At 36.2% G+C, this 13,786-nt stretch overlaps 1 pseudogene; it reads left to right on the top strand.

The window, feature by feature from the left end:
• The first annotated feature begins 11,431 nt into the window (after positions 1–11,431).
• On the top strand, positions 11,432–12,241 carry LOC114218858 (small ribosomal subunit protein eS6 pseudogene; annotated as a pseudogene).
• Positions 12,242–13,786: the final 1,545 nt, after the last annotated feature.

A 13,786-nucleotide genomic window follows, 5' to 3' on the forward strand; every position in this document is an offset into this window, starting at 1 on the left:
GCTCTCACATTAAGCTACATACTGTATCTTAGACTTTAGTAGCAATAAAGTCTATTTTTCTGCTTTACATTTTCCTTACTCTTTGTTGTGTTTATTAATTTTTAAGATCCTAGTGAGGTAGAAAAAGACGCAAATTGTTTGGTACCCTCAAAGACCCTAAGGAACACTGTGCTCAGTCTAACATCTTGGAACATATCTAGTGATAGTTTTAATTGTAGTTGTAAATTTATTCACACAAAATGTAGGCCTAATACTGACCAACACCATAAAGTGGTACAGCAATAATGCACACTTCACAAGTCATCCCCCTCAGTAATGTTTTCCTGACGATTGTCTTTTAGATTTTAATATCCAAATTTCATAGGATGTACATTTTTTTCCTAATACAATGTTGATCAGCTGATGTTAATATAGAAGTTTATAACTATGCTCCCAAAACTCAACAAAGTGATGTGTGGGAAAACTCTTCAATTACAATCCAGATACAATTAAGATGACATCAGATTTATATATAGACATTTTTTAAAGAATTCCAAGTATCAACATAGGGCAAGTATGTTTGAAATATCACTGGAGCTGAAGGAGGCATCAATGCCTAATGGATGCGAGGTAGACATCCTTGGAAATGACAGTGACATGATGAAGAGCTACTCCTAAAAAAAGAACCTCTTGTTTTATGAAACATAAGAACCAAAAAAGGAGAGAATCCATCCTGCAAAGTTTTCATTTTCAATCACTGACCACCTACTTTAAAGTGCTTTATAAAGCAGATAATTTCTATCAGTTCTTCTACTTTTGATAGTTTGCTTGGTCAAATCCCTCTTTATCCCCACTCATCCACATTATCATGTTCTTCTACTACAAAAATGACAATGACATCCTCAGCCCCCTTCCTAACTTGCTTCTTAACTTCATTCAAGCTACAACTTCCAACTTCACTTGGTAGACATTCATTGCATGAAACCACCCAAATGTTTTATCACATATTTTTGTCTTCTTCTAAAAATAAGTTTACCTTATACTTAATTTACTTAGTATAAATATGTTTGTGACTTCATATACAAACTGTGTACATGTTAATACACACAAAGCAATTTTTAAAATATTATCTGATGAGCAGGAAATGGTGCTCTAAGCATTTCACATCTGCACACATATAAGACCATATCATCTTTTTAAAGTTATGTTCTAGGAAATTTGTTTGGATCTTTGGGTTGATATATATTATAGGTTTGCCCATTTAAAATAATGGGAACTAGGACTAAGCTCTTAGCACTTTTATCCAAAACATCGGACTTTCAGAAACAGATTGCTGATTGATAATTGTAAGATGCTGTGCCTTTTAGGAAATACTTCCCAAATCATACAATATTAAAATATATGCATATGCTATATATACATTATACATACATATTTACATAAGAAACTAGTTTATTTTAAGAAAGGTAGTATTGTATCTGTGTGTATATATGTGTGTATAAATACACGTATATATTCACACACAAGCACCTATACGTATGCCTAATTGATTTACATTCATAAATTCTCACTTCCTTTCAGTTTCTAATACAATTGCTTTAGAACAGATTATAGGATTTAGACAAAAAAAATCTTTGATTATTGGTAAAATTGAATTATTAGTAGGAGATGCAAGCAAGTTGCAGACTTTAACAATGATAGGTTTTCCTATCAGGGATTTAATCATAAAATTCTATTTAGAAAAAAAGTGTTATCTTCATCTAATCATTAGAAAAATGACATTTACCAAACATATATACTGTAATATCAAGATTATGCTGTGTTTTGGGCCACCTGGGTGGCTCAGTCAGTTAAGCATCCAACTCTTGGTTTTGGCTCAGGTCATGATCTTAGGGTGAGGAGATCCAGCCCTGCATTGAGCTCTGAGCTCAGCACGGAGTCTGCTTGGGATTATTTCTCCCTCCCTCTTCCTCCCCTTCTGCTCCTCCCCTACTCACACTCTCTAAAATAAAATCTTCTAAAACAATTGTCTTGTGTCTAAGTTTTAAAGGAAATTAACAAGTTTATGAAATGATTTAAATATTAAAAACATAGAGAAATACATATGCCAAGAACTGTTAAAATAAAAATTGAAATTAAGTATTGGGGAAAGTGGGTCATATGTTATACCATACACAAAGGAATTTTAGTGAAGAAAAATGAGCTTTCTTGAGAATTTCTGAAGCATTTGCTTTCTCTGTCTCCATGATGCTACTATACCTTATGGTTTTCCTCCTACCTTTCCGGACTCTTTTAATCAGTTGCTCTTAAATCTCCTTCTGCTCATTCACTAAGTTCAGTATTCTCATTAAGCCATTTTTCTTCTCATTTTATGCATCCTTCCTGGCTACTTCCCCCAAGTGAGGTAGGTCCTTAACTACCTTACATATTCTGATAATTCCAAATCTGGAACCTGTAGCCATTAGCACTTCTGGATATCAACCTACATATTCTATTCTTGATGAACATCTCCACTTAAATGTTCAGTATGTCCAACAAGTCAATCTTTTCGAAAAAGTGTCCATGCATTCTCCAGCTCACAGAATGTGCCATTGTCCACCATGATACCCAGTAAGAGTGAATTTTATTCATACCTCATTGAAACTCACATGTATTAGATCACCAAACTGTGTTGACATCAGATCCATAACAGCAACTAAATCCACCCAATCCTCTCTGCTATTCCTAATCTTCGGAAGGTTGTCATCATCTTCCTCTACACTACAGCCTTGTAAGTAGCCTAACTGCCTCATTTCCTGCTGATCTTAAATATGCTATTCACAATTCATTGAGAACATTTCTAAAATATAAATCTACTCAGGCCAAGCCCATTAAAATTATTCAATAGTAAATAAAATCCTAATTCCTCAAAAACCTTTCCAGATATACCTTCCACCACATGTCCTCTCATTCTGTTCAGCCATACTAAATGTTAATTTCCTACATTTTCAGGTGTTCTGCATCTAAACTTTTGCACAAGATTATACAAGCTGAAATACCACTTCTACACCTCCACTTTTTCCTTCCTCTGCCTACTCCTACTAATCCTTTACGGCTCCACTTAGATACACTTTCTTCACAAAGCCTTCTCTAACATCTAAACACCAGGCTAAGTGTTTCTTCTCATGTGTTCCATAACGTCTGGTGCTTAACCTTCTTTGCCTACTACCACTCTGAACTATAATGGACTAACGTTGGTGCAAAGCCTCCTAAGCTATGATCATCATCACTACAGGGATCTTGTCTGTTACTCCCAGTGGTACACATCTTAAGACATAGTAAGTGTTCAACCTATATTTCCTAAAAATATTCATGAAGACTAGGAGAACAAATAATATCTCAATCAGTAACACTAACAGTGGAAACTGACCTGGGGATTGAGAATGATTATTTCAGTTTAGGAATGTATTAAGATTGAAACAGTACTGGAATTCCCAAGGGAACATTTTGATAGAGATCTGAAAATATGGAATTGAGCTTTTGATTATAGGCATAGGTTTTAGGTTTGTGAATGTTGGTGATAATTAAAGTGGCAAAAGCAAACTGGGTCCTTAATATAAAGAAGACAACAAGGACACAAATCTTTGAAAGAAATAATGAAAGTGTTTTGTAGCATACAATGATCAATATTAGTCTTGAACAAAAATTGACATTTGATTTGGCTTTCTGCTAATGTGGTGAGAGATTTTTTTGCTTTGTTGACTAGCTTCATAAATCAGCTGTTACAAAGAATTCTTGTTTATTATTCCAAGGAAAAGTAATGGCTGATATTAAAGTACAAAAAAATCCAAAGATATTCCGATTGACATAAAATTTAATATATATTTTGATATAAAGGAATAGTTAATAGTATATTTAACACATTAAAATAATATCTAAGATACTAGACAATTTTATGAATTCCCTTTAAGGAATCTTTGCTAACTCTGATGTAGTTAGCCACCAGGGAATGAGGAAAATACTGAATAGGAAGAAAATACTTGTGATAATAGATATTAAACCATGTTTTAATGTGGTAAAATATTTAATGTGCAGATATATAGAAAAACATTACTTTTTCAATTAGTTTCAAACTGCTTTCAGTAAATGGACAAAAACTGAGTGAAGATATTTATATTTCTCTAAACAACTCCACTTTCCCAAATGGATTCATATTGATTTTGTGAATGCTTCTCCCCTCCCAAAAGTGTGTTCCTGTCAATTATACCCAACAGTCACCACTCAGTTCATTGTAACATAGCAAAGCTGTAGGAAATAGAAATAAACATTTCCAGCCGAAGATATAAAATACCTTTCTGAAAAGTCTTCCATATCATATTAAGTCTTCCATATCACATTAAGTCCTAAGACTTAAAAATGTCATTATCCTTTTTACTTCATCTTAATAAAAGTTTCATGTTGAAAATTTTACAGCAATAGCTGATTGAGATATAGATGTAAGACACCATATAAGGGAATATAATTTGAGTTGATTTAAAAAAATCTGACACCAAGGATTAATATTAGTAACAGGCATGATATTCTTGCTGTTACAATTTTTTTATCACCAAGTTTAAAGTTGAGATTGATGTAGATATTTAGTAATTAAAGCTAGTGGCATCCTAAAATAGAGTTTACCATTTCATTATAAGATGTATATTTGCAGAGGGGCACTGGGTGGCTCAGTTCCTTAAGCGTCTGCCTTTGGCTCAGGTATTGATCCCAGAGTCCCAGGATAGAGCCCCACATCGGGCTCCCAGCTCATCAGGGAGTCTGCTTCTCCCTCTGACCCTCACCCCACTCATGCTCTCTGTCTCTCAAATAAGATCCTAAAAAAAAAAAAAAAAAAAAAAGTCTATTTGCCAAGCTGAAAAGGGCCTTGAATATCATTCTGATCCAACACCCTCATATTCACATCACACATGAGAAAATAGGTGACAAGGATATATATATATAACTTGTACACGTCACACAACATTTACCATGCTCAAAAGGATCGCACATGCTTCTGACCTCAGAATCCACTTGGAAGAGAGAGAATATGTCAGTCACTGTCCATCTGCTTTTTTCATGTGGTCATTAATAAAAAAAAGTTTATTTATTCTTTAAGTATTTTTCTATGCTAGGCCCTACTATTGGTTGTTGATACAGTGGTGAACAGAGATAATTGATAATATCCCTATTTTCATTAAGTTTCCCTTCTCTTGGGAAGAAACCAAAAGTAAATAATTCATATGTAAATCAGAATACTATAACATTACATAATTATATATGTTAGATATAATAATGTATGATATAATAAATCATGAATATCAGTGCCATGAAGAGAATTGAAACAGATATAATAAAAAATGGCTTGGTGACTACTTTAAATTGGGGTTCAGGGAAAGCCTCAGAGAGACAAGAAGCAGTCAGCTATGAGAAGATTAGGAGGGAAATATTTCCAGGAAAATGAAACAGGTAGTGCAAAGATGCTAAGTTTAGGATGAACTTAGCTTTTTCAGGGACCATAAAGGAGGCCAAGGTTAGGGGTGTCTGGGTGGCTCAGTTGGTTGAGCATCTGACTCTTGGTTTTGGCTCCAGTCATGATCCTGGCTTGTAGGTTCAAGCCCCATCCAGCTCCTCACTTAGCTTGGAGTCTACTTGGGATTCTCTCTCTTCCTCTCCCTCTGCCCCTCCCTCTGCTCACACGTGCATGGGCACACGTGTTCTCACACTAGAAAGAAAGAAAAGAAAAAGAAAAAAAAGAATCTTAAAAAAAAAAAAAAGGAGACTAAGGTTGAAACCATAGAGAATGAAGTCATAGATGGGCAGAGGACATGGATCATTCAGGACTTGAGGATAAGAAATCTATTTTATTTTAAATATGATGGGAAACCATTGAATAATCTTAATTTTGGGAAGAGATTAGAGAGGCCAGAAGTATAATCTGATTTCGGATTTTGATAATTTCTTTAGTGAGAAGAATGGACAGGCAGAGGGCAACAGTGAAAGCAGAGACTAGTTCAGTGGTTATTTGGATAATCATGGGAAAGAGTTGTGGTTTGCACAAGGTGGTACCAGCAGAGATGGAGAGAAGTATATGTGGATTCAGGATATCCTTTTGAGATCAGCTGGATTGGATCTGCTCTGCTGAATAGCAGTGGAACACTGAAGAAAAGATTTCCACTTGGAAATAGGGTGAATGGATGATGGTACCATTTACCAAAAGAGGGAAATCTAAGAAAAAGCTTTTCTTCCTCACTCTAGAAAGCTGCATCAGTAAGTATGAACATCAAATTCTTCTCTCATAAAACTGAGGAAGTTTAGGACCATTGTAAATTTTGACCACAAATTCACTAGCTGGAAGATAAAGAAGGGTCTTATCAAATTTGCCAGGTACTGATTACTACAAAATGTGTTGAGCAGGTTTCCGCTCTGTCTAGATCAGCCTTCCTCAAGATTCTTATTCCTGGAGCAACCCAGAAAAAAAGAAAAAAAAGTTCATATCTCAGGGAACCCTCGCATAAATACTATTACTCAGTATCTCATGTATTAACATAATCAGTAAGTGGAAGAGCCAATCCAATAATAATTTAATGTGTTGGGTTTGGCCAACTCAACTTTTCATGTGATTTTCCCTCCCCGAGAATATCAGAATACAAATCGGTATTTGGATTTTTTCTTCAGTTTTTCTTTAACTCATACTTGATTTTTTTTTCTTTTTTTACTCTTTATCCAAGTAGGCCTAAAAGTCTTACTACAAATATCTACTATACAAAATGTTAAGGAGCTATAGCATTTGGTACAGGAGTAGTGTTTTCTCCAATTTTAGATTAAAATTACTTTAAAGTTAACCTTCATTAAAACAAGAGTTGAAGGGTGCCTGGGTGGCTCAGTCAGTTAAGTGTCCAACTCTTGATTTAGGCTCAGGCCCTGATCTCAGGGTCTTGAGATCAAGTCCCAAATCGGGCTCCTTGCTCAGTGGGGAGTCTATTGGAGATTCTCTTGCTCACTCTCTCTCAGCCTCTCCCCCCAACTCATGCTCTCTTTCTCTAAATAAAAATTTTTTTGAAAACTCAAAAAAAAAATCAAATAATAGTTGAGTATACTTTATGATTCTTAAAATTAATCTTTTCATAAATTTTTATTTTTTTAAAGATTTCATTTATTTATTTGACAGAGAGACACACAGCGAGAGAGGGAACACAAGCAGGGGGAGTGGGAGAGGGAGAAGCAGGCTTTCCGCCGAGTAGGCGGCCTGATGCGGGGCTCGATCCCAGGATCCTGGGATCGTGACCTGAGCCGAAGGCAGACGCTTAATGAGTGAGCCACCCAGGCACCTCTCATAAATTTTTAAAATTCAAGGGGCACCTGGGTGGCTCAGTCAGTTAAGCATCTGCCTTCGGCTCAAGTCATGATCTCAAGGTCTTGAGATCGAGCCCCACATTGGGCTCCCTGCTCAACAGGGAGTCTGCTTCTCCCTCTCCCTCTGTCCCTCACCCCTGCTTATGCTCTCTCCCTCAAATAAATCTTTAAAAATTTTTTTAAAACTTGTAAGGACAACATAATAAATGTCTTAAATGGAAACAGGGTCAGTAGATATAATAAAGGTAGCATATGGATTTTAAATAATTTACATATATAAAATCTTAACACGTAAAAAAATAGTTTTTGAAAGTAGCAAAAAGCTACTGAAACCATAAGCTCAAGTAATAGAAACAAAAATATAACTTAATGCCTCTTTTCATATGAGACTTTGAAAACAATTTGATAAGGGATACATTCAGATTCAAATATAGGACTAGAAAAATTACTGGTTTCCTGATGTTCTTAAAGTTATACTATAAAACCATGAGAAGTAGGTTTTAAACCAAAAACAAAGATAAAAATTTACATTTCTAATGTGAAATTTATGGGAGGTTTTTGACCCAAAATGAATATTTATGTAGCAAACTTCAGATAAGTACACACATTTTTTTCCCAACTGAAATGAGATTATTTCCTTCCTTGTTCATGATACTTATATGAAAACTCCTGCTTACACATGTAACAAGTTAGAAACTGTAGCAAAATGTCCGTTGCTATTCTGTGAATGGCTGGATACTCCTCAGAGAAAAACAGAACTTGTCTAGGGGCAGACCAGCAAATCTCATACTGAATCTATGATCAAATTGCAGTTCTTCCTCTTCTCTCAAAGTCAAGTTTCCAAGCTAAGCAGATGAGTCAGAGAAATGATCCTCCCCTTTCATATACTTGTGCTGAAAGGCAGGGATAGGTTCAATGTCATCAGTTCGCCCAGATGGTTTCTACTCCCTGATTCTGTGAATTTAACTATTTTAGAAATCTCCTATAAGTAGAATCATGCAGTATTTGTTCTTTTGTGACTAATTTATTTCACGTAGGAACTCTTAGAATTCAATAGCTAAAAAGAAAAAAAAAAATCTAGTAACCCAACTTAAAAACGAGCTAAAGCCTGGAGTTGCAGTGTAAGTTAGAACTGTATATATTTATGAACATGAGGATGAATGAAATATAGGGAAAAGGAGTCCAAGAATTAAGCCCATGATATTGATATATTTTAAGGATGAAATGAGAGTAAGAAAAAAATCAAAGTAGACTTAGATTGGGTGGCCACTGAGAAAAACAATTTAGGGTATTTTCATAAAATCCAAAAGAAAAGTATGTTCCAAAAAGGAGAGAGTGGTCAATTTTAACTAATGCTGCTAACCGTCAAGAAAGAGAAGGAGAGGGGTATGTGGGATTTAAAAGGACAGGCAATCTTAACAGAAGCAAAATCTGTTAGTGACGGGGTCACTTCCTGATTTGAGTTTTAATATTAGAGAAAATGAGATTTCAAGTCAAAGAGGTGTCAAAGATATAGGACAGTAAGGACTGTTTATAGGCTGGTGGAAATTAGGCAAAACAGGTAAGAAACCAATGGTGTGAAGACAGCAGAGAAGAGTGCATGATCAGAGTATTTAATAAATCATGAAGGAATGAGATTTAAAACAGCAGAAATAACTTCACATCACGTAATAGAAGAAAAGGTAGAGAGTAGAGATAGTTATTTTTGTGCTGAGAATAAAAGGGAACTGCTGTCAACTTCTATTTCCTCAATGAAAATTAGGACAAGATTGGAAGCTGAGAAGGATCCCTGCAGGAGACCCGAATGGGTGGGCGAGGAAGAGAGGAAGTGATAAACTATAATCACACAACAATTCTCACACAACATGACAAATGCCTCTTCAACATCAAATGCTATAGTGTCATCCAAGAGAAAGATCAAATCCAAAAAAAGTAAAGTGGAAGACTTTGAAGGAGGGGAGAGCATTTGAGCTGGGTATTAAAGGAAGTAGGATCATCAGAGGCAGGCATAATGTGGAAGCATGGTCCAGGCTGAAGGGACAGAATGAAAAGAAATGAAAATGAAACTTTGCATTTATGCCTTGATTACAGTACTTGCTACTTTCACTATCAGTTGTCTGATCATTAATCTGTTGTTTTCAGCACATTGAAAGTTCAGCAAAAGCACTGTGTCATACCCCTCTAGGCTTAGAGCCTTGCATGTCTTCTGGAAAATAAGTGTATGAATTTTACTTTATAAACAGCCAAAAACTAGACATTCTGAGGACTTATCTAGCAGCAATCATTGAAAGTATTTGGAAGAGTGACTAGGGAAAAAGCCATCGGTTAGAAGGGGGCTTCCTGAATCCTAGGGAGATTGAGGTCAAATCTAACCTGAATATATTGTGTGTATTTAATATGACTAAGCAAAATGCTAACAAATAGAATGCTTTTAATGTTTGGTATGGAGACGCTAAGTATGCAATCCACTTAAAAATATAATAGGATAATTAATTGAGATATAAATATGTATTTTGATTTTACTACTGTGGTAAGAATGAGAGGCATTTTGCCCTTCCGTAGCCTAAGTAAGTAGGCAAATGTTTGTGTTCTGAGCTTAAGGTCCTTGTCAAGGCAAAGAAAAATAGATTCCTTATATTTCAGGGCCCTACTAAAGAGAGTCCTATAGTGAACATGCTCCCCGCCCCCCACCAACCTCCCACCATTGTTACTCTCTAAAGGAGTCACATTCCTTCTCATTTCCATAATTCAGATGGAATTTATCATACGCCCTGTCTCCTGGCCTGAACAATACAAATACTATTTTCCCTGGCCACAATGGTTATTTCAGGCATGAGCCTATACTCAACATTCTGACACTTTTGCAAAAATCGAATAAGAATAATTATCAGTTGGGGGCACCTGGGTGTCTCAGTCGTTGGGTGTCTGCCTTCGGCTCAGGTCATGATCCCAGGGTCCTAGGATTGAGCCCCACATTGGACTCCCTGCTCAGCAGGGAGCCTGCTTCTCCCTCTCCCGCTCCCCCTGCTTGTGTTCCCTCTCTCGCTATGTATCTCTCTGTCAAATAAATAAATAAAATCTTTAAAAAATAAAGAATAATTATCAGTTATTAGCAGCCAAGTCTTTCTAGAGGTGATCTACCAGTAGAGATAAAAGCTTTAAAAAGCCAACAAGAAGATCAGAGCAAGGAACAGAGAAGGAAGGATACTGTTTCAACCTCCAGGCCAGCCACATCTGAAGTCAGTGGTGCCCAGGGAGTTCCCATTTCTTGAAGCCAATAAACTCCTTTTAGGTGCTTAAATGAGTTTGGTTCCTCTATCTTGCAGCTGAATGAGCCTGACTGATACAATCTATCATCCAAGAATATTTGGAGGTTGGAGATTCCTTAAGAAAAGAGAGAAGCAAATGTTAGCAGTTGCTGGAAAAAGGGAAAAGTAACTGAACCAAAGAGGGCTCCTGTATTTATTTGCAAGTCAGGGTGGGGGGTGGGGGACACAAGGAGGTTTGAAAGTTTTCATAAGTCATAAAGATTTGTCCACAGCTCTCTAGACAGCAAGGACTTGAAAGGTACATGTAGGAAGTCTGGATACTAGCCACTGGGCTCTAAACATCTTAGTAAAAGCCCTTGCCCCCAGTTGCCTCAGAAGTAGGGTGGCTCATCCATCCCCATTATAATGAAAAAATCAGAGTCCTTCAAACTCAGAGACTTCATTAAAATAAAAAGCTTCTGCACAGCGAAGGAAACAATCAACAAAACGAAAAGGCAACCTACTGAATGGGAGAAGATATTTGCAAATGACATATCAGATAAAGGGCTAGTATACAAAACATATGAAGAACTTATCAAACTCACCCAAAAAATAATTCCATTTAAAAATGGGCAGAAAATATGAATAGACATTTTTCTAAAGATGACATACAGATGGCCAACAGACACATGAAAATATGCTCAACATCACTCATCATCAGGGAAATACAAATCAAAACCACAGTGAGATATCACCTCATCTATCAGAATGTCTAAAATTAACACAACAAACAACAATGTTGGTGAGAATGCATAGAAAAAGGAAATTGCTCTTTTTCGTGGCGCCTCGGAGGCGGTAGGCTGCTTCAGGATGAAGCTGAACATCTCTTTCCCAGCTACTGGCTGCCAGAAACTCATTGAAGTGGACAATGAATGCAAACTTCATACCTTTTATGAGAAGCGTATGGCCACAGAAGTTGCTGCTGATGCTCTGGGTGAAGAATGGAAGGGTTATGTGGTCCGAATCAGTGGTGGCAATGACAAACAGGGCTTCCCCATGAAGCAGGGTGTCTTGACCCATGGTCGTGTCCACCTGCTGCTGAGTAAGGGGCATTCCTGCTATAGACCAAGGTGGACTGGAGAGAGAAAGCGCAAATCTGTTCAGGGTTGCATTGTGGATGCCAATCTCACTGTTCTCAACTTGGTCACTGTAAAAAAAAGGGGAAAAGGATATTCCTGGACTCACTGATACTACTGTGCCTCATCGTCTGGGGCCCAAAAGAGCCAGCAGAATCCGCAAACTTTTCAATCTCTCTAAAGAAGATGATCTCCGCCAGTATGTTGTGAGAAAGCCCCTAAACAAAGAAGGGAAGAAACCTAGAACCAAAGCGCCTAAGATTCAGCGTCTTGTTACTCCACGAGTCCTCCAGCACAAACAGCGGCGTATTGCTTTGAAGAAGCAGCGCACTAAGAAAAACAAGGAAGAGGCTGCAGAATATGCTAAACTTTTGGCCAAGAGAATGAAGGAGGCCAAAGAAAAATGCCAGGAACAGATTGCCAAGAGATGGAGGCTGTCCTCTGAGAGCTTCTACCTCTAAGTCTGAGTCCAGTCAAAAATGAGATTTTCTATGAGTGACAAATAAATACGATCAGACATAAAAAAAAAAAAAAGAAAAGAAAAGGAAAGAAAAAGGAAATCTCTTGCTTTGTTGGTGGGAATGCAAATTGGTGCAGCCACTCCTGAAAACAGTAGGGAGTTTCCTCAAAAAGTTAAAAATAGAACTACCCTATGATCCAGCAATTACACTACTAGTATTTTTGTATTCTTTGGGTAAATACCTAATTTGAAGGGATACATGCACCCTGATGTTTATAGCAGCATTATCTACAATAGCCAAATTATGGAAAGAGCCCAAATGTCCATTGGCTGATGAATGGATAAAGATGATACACACACACACACACACACACACACACACACACACACACACACACACACACTGGAATATTACTCAGCCATAAAAAATGAAATCTTGCTATTTGCAACAACAGGGATAGATCTAGAAAATACAAGGCTAAGTGAAATACATCAGAGAAAGACAAATACCATATGATTTCACTCATGTGGAATTTAAGAAATAAAACAAGAAGAAAAAGACAAACTAAAAAAAGACTCTTAAATATAGAGAATAAACTGATGACTACCAGAGGTGAGATGGGTGGGGGATGGGTTGAATGGATAACAGGGACCGGGGGCGTGAACTTGTTTGTAGTGAGCACCGGGTGTTGTATGGAAGTGTTGAGTCTCTAAATTGTACACCTGAAACTAATATCACACTGTGTGTTAACTGGAATTTAAATAAAAATTAAGAGAAAAATAACTTTACAAATGTTTCTCCCTTCCCACAGTATTTGATATGGCGCATGTACACACTTGAAGTCAGAGTCAGTTCAACTTAGTTTTATTAGCTTATACACTTGGCATTAAGGAAAAAGATTCATTAAAATACACATATACATCAAAATACACATTTTTTAAAAACCAGTGCTTGCTTGAGACTTTGTAAAAGTGGTAAATGTGTTTATTCCTAATATCTTAATTTTATTCTTCAAACATGCATTTCTAATAAACATTCTAGCAAGCATTGATTTTTCCCATTAAATTTCTTAGTCTGGATTTCACTTAGTATATACTAACAGTTTTTACATATATTCTGTTTCAAAATAAGAGGCAAATCATCCAGATTTCAATGTTACCAGATATACATTTATCTAAAGAACTTTCAATCACTAAAATTAGTTATGTCTGGAGAAATCTCTCTTCCAGTTGCTTTTTAACTCTAACCTTTTTTTTCTTAAAATCAAATAAAGTTGAGATTTCCTTTTGTGATAATTTGACAATAAAAAAATTAGAAAATCACGTAGAACAATATAGAGTACATTAGAAAGTGTGAATTCCAAGTGTGAATAACTCACATACCTAAATCTCATGAATCCAAAGAGAAAAAAAATAGCTTTGGAAAAGTAAACCTTTACTATTATGCTTTTAATGAGTTTTTTTTTTTTTTTAACACATGGGAAATGTGTTTCTGTGAGTAAAAAAGTAACAGACTTTCAAAAGCTAGGACTCCATTGCAAAATAAAGTTCACATTCAGATGACAAATAATCACAATATCCAAATTATTTTAAATTTC

Source organism: Eumetopias jubatus, unplaced genomic scaffold (genome assembly GCF_037043125.1).
Source record: "Eumetopias jubatus isolate StellerSeaLion01/CBP00866 unplaced genomic scaffold, mEumJub1_p1.0 scaffold_1, whole genome shotgun sequence".
Classification (NCBI taxonomy): Eukaryota; Metazoa; Chordata; class Mammalia; order Carnivora; family Otariidae; genus Eumetopias; species Eumetopias jubatus.